This window comes from Capra hircus, chromosome 21 (assembly GCF_001704415.2).
Source record: "Capra hircus breed San Clemente chromosome 21, ASM170441v1, whole genome shotgun sequence".
In the NCBI taxonomy this organism is placed as follows: domain Eukaryota; kingdom Metazoa; phylum Chordata; class Mammalia; order Artiodactyla; family Bovidae; genus Capra; species Capra hircus.
Genome location: NC_030828.1, coordinates 60,202,291 through 60,205,523, shown reverse-complemented (window position 1 = coordinate 60,205,523; position 3,233 = coordinate 60,202,291).

The following is a 3,233-nucleotide window of genomic DNA, read 5'->3' as shown; positions in this document are numbered from 1 at the left end:
AATGCCCATTATGGTCATTGTTATTATAATCTAAGCCCCAATTTGGGGATTAAGCATTGCATTTAATCTCTGTTACTTTTTCGTCTCCTTTAGTCTGGAGTGGTTCATTCGTTCATCCTTGTTTTTCTAGATACTGGCTTTTTGTTGTTGTTGTAGAACACTCATTAGTTGGTGTCTCAGCTGTTTTGGGCTGCTATAGCAAAATGCCACGGACTGGATGGCTTATAAACAACAGATCTTTTTTCTCACGACTCTGAAGTTCCAAGATTAAGGTGCCAACATATTCTGTGTCTGGAAAGGGCCCACTCTCTGGTTCATAGATGGCTGCTCTCTTCTGTGAAAGAGAGAGCAAGTTCTTTCCGGTATCCTTTCTTACAAGGACATTAATCCCGCAGGAAGATTTCACCCTCACAACCTCATCTCACCCTAATTACTTTCCAAAGGATTTTTCTCTAAATGCCATTACCCTGGGGTTTTGAGTGAGTGAGTGAGTGTTCAGTCCTGTCTGACTCTTGCGACCCCACGGACTGGAGCCCACCAGGTTCCGCTGTCCATGGAATTCTCCAGGTAAGAATAGTGGAGTGGGTTTGCCATTTCCTTCTCCAGAGGATCTTCCTGACCCAGGGACCACGAGGTTGCAAAGAGTCAGATGCAACTGAAAGCTAACACTTTCACCACCACTGCTTACTTTTAGACACAATTTGAGATTATAGACTTGCCTCATACTTTTCCTGTCCCAGCCTGGGGACTAGACATTTTTCAAAGAAGCCTTGATTTCCTTCACTGGGACTGATGTTTAAATCAAGATCCCCCAGTTGCTGGGCTTTTGAACGTACAGAGGGTCAACACTGGAAACTCTGATGAGCTTCTCTGAAAGCTCAGAGATCTTGAGAAAAAATGCAGACAATTTATGTAAAATGCAGACAATTTCCAGTTGTTTTAACCATTCTATTTCTAGCTATGGTATGTTGCTCAAAAACAAAAAACAAACCCAACCCTCATATATGTGGCAAAGTGCCTGTTTGAGAAATCAGCTGGTATCTGGCTTCTCTGGTTGTTCAGGACACTTAAGGAAGAGCGAAAAGGGGTGTGTCCCCTCCCTTGTCCCAACAGGGTGAGCAGCCAGGCTTTGAGTTCCAAGTTGGGTGCTCTTTTGCCTCAAAGAGGATTGAATTTCTTTTGCAGCTCAAGGTTAAGTTTGTTCTTATCATGGAGGGAGGGGAGTTCATTTCTGTGCTTTGAAAGGGGATATGAAGTGGCCTGGAGCTTGGAAGATACCTGATTTTGCATGTTCCTGGTGTGGAAATGATACTGACCTGGAACCTGGTCCTGCCTCAATAGAAATTGACTAGAGGCCAGGTAAGAAATTCAGGCAAGGCTTTCTTGGGCTACAAAATCACTGCAGATGGTGACTGCAGCCATGAAATTGAAAGGTGCTTGCTCCTTGGAAGAAAAGCTATGACAAACCTAGACAGCGTATTAAAAAGCAGAGACATCACTTTGCCAACAAAGGTCCATCTAGCCAAAGCTATGGCTTTTCCATTAATCATGTATGGATGTGAGAGCTGGACCATAAATAAGGTTGAGTGCCAAAGAATTGATGCTTTCGAACTGTGGTGCTAGAGAAGATTCTTGAGAGTCCCTTGGACTACAAGGAGATCAAAACAGTCAATCCTAAATGAAATCAACCCTGCATATTCACTGGAAGGACTGATGCTGAAGCTGAAGCTCCAATACTTTGGCTACCTGATGTGAAGAGCTGGCTCACTGGAAAAGACCCTGATGCTGGGAAAGATTGAGGGCAGGAGAAGGAGGGGGAGACAGAGGATGAGATGATTGGATGGCATCACCAATTCAATGGACATGAGTTTGAGCAAACTTAGGGAGATAGTGAAGGACCGGGAAACCCAGCGTGCTGCAGTCCACGGGGTCACAAAGAGTAGGACAAAACTGAGCTACTGAAAACAACAACAGGAACTGAAATCCAAAGAATTCCCTCCTTTGTATAGTAGAAACAATGATAGTGTGTCACAGAGCCGTCATGAAAGTTAAGTGAGATGATCCATGCCAAGTACTCGGCTCAGTACCTGCCCACAGGACATACTCAACAAAACATGCTATCATTCTTAGCTCACTGGTCAATTGACTTACTCTTGAATTCATTCATTCCTTGTTCTTTTCAGTGTGTCCTTAAAGTATCGACCTGCTTGACTTACTTCTTGGCCTTTTACTTGAAATGTCCCAAGGACAAAAGTCTTAAGTCAATATTGGCCCAGGTCACCATAAATCATTATCACCTTGAAATCTTCCACAGGGACCTTTGTCTCACACTCCACACATGTCAATCAACCTTGACATCAACCAGTTGAGAGGGGTGGACTTGGGCATGTATGTCTGGGTCACTGGCATTGCCAGAAAGCCTCCTGCTTATATTATTTTGGGAAGAGTTCCCTGCAACCCAATGGGGCATAGCTGTGTATTATAGGTATCCTGCCTTCTCTCAGCATTGTATACCCCAGGAGGTCTGGCAGCAGCAGAAGAGAACTCCAGGTCAATGAACTTAGTTTCTGGTAATGGATATTACACTAATTAGGCAGTTGTTTTCCAAGCTAAAAATCATCACTTTGGGGATATAGTGATGTGTTCATTTCGAGCGAGTCTGTGTTATCATCACGATGCCTTCCTGGGCCTGCCAACCAGGCAGCACATCTGTGCATTGCACCCTGGGGGGAACTCGGAAGGCATTAGAAAGAGGCCCTAGCAGATGTTTTGAAGCTAATGAGGCCAAAGGTAGCTATGCTGAGGGCCCCTGTCCACATCACACGATTTAGACTCAATTGAAAACTGTTTCTGAATTGCCCCAGTGGTGAAGAAGGCTCAGAGGCAGAGGACGGGGCGAGAACAGCAGTTGAGACCTTCCCTGGTGGTTCAGTGGTTGAGACTCTGTGCTTCCAATGCAGGGGCCATGGGTTCAATCACTTGTTGGGGAACTAAGTTCCCACATGCCAGATGGTACAGCCAAAAAAAAGAAAAGAGAAGAAGAGAGGCAATTGAAGTTAAAACACCTTCCCAGATGTTTCCTCCAGACACCCTCTGGGGAACCTGGTGTGGGAGAAAGACCACTAGCTGGACATCAGCAGGTTTAGGCTGTTGTGTTGCTATACAGCAGCTGGTGGAGGGACTTCCCCTCTCTGGTTGGCTTGATGAGAGGTTTTCAAGCCTTTCAGAGTTGA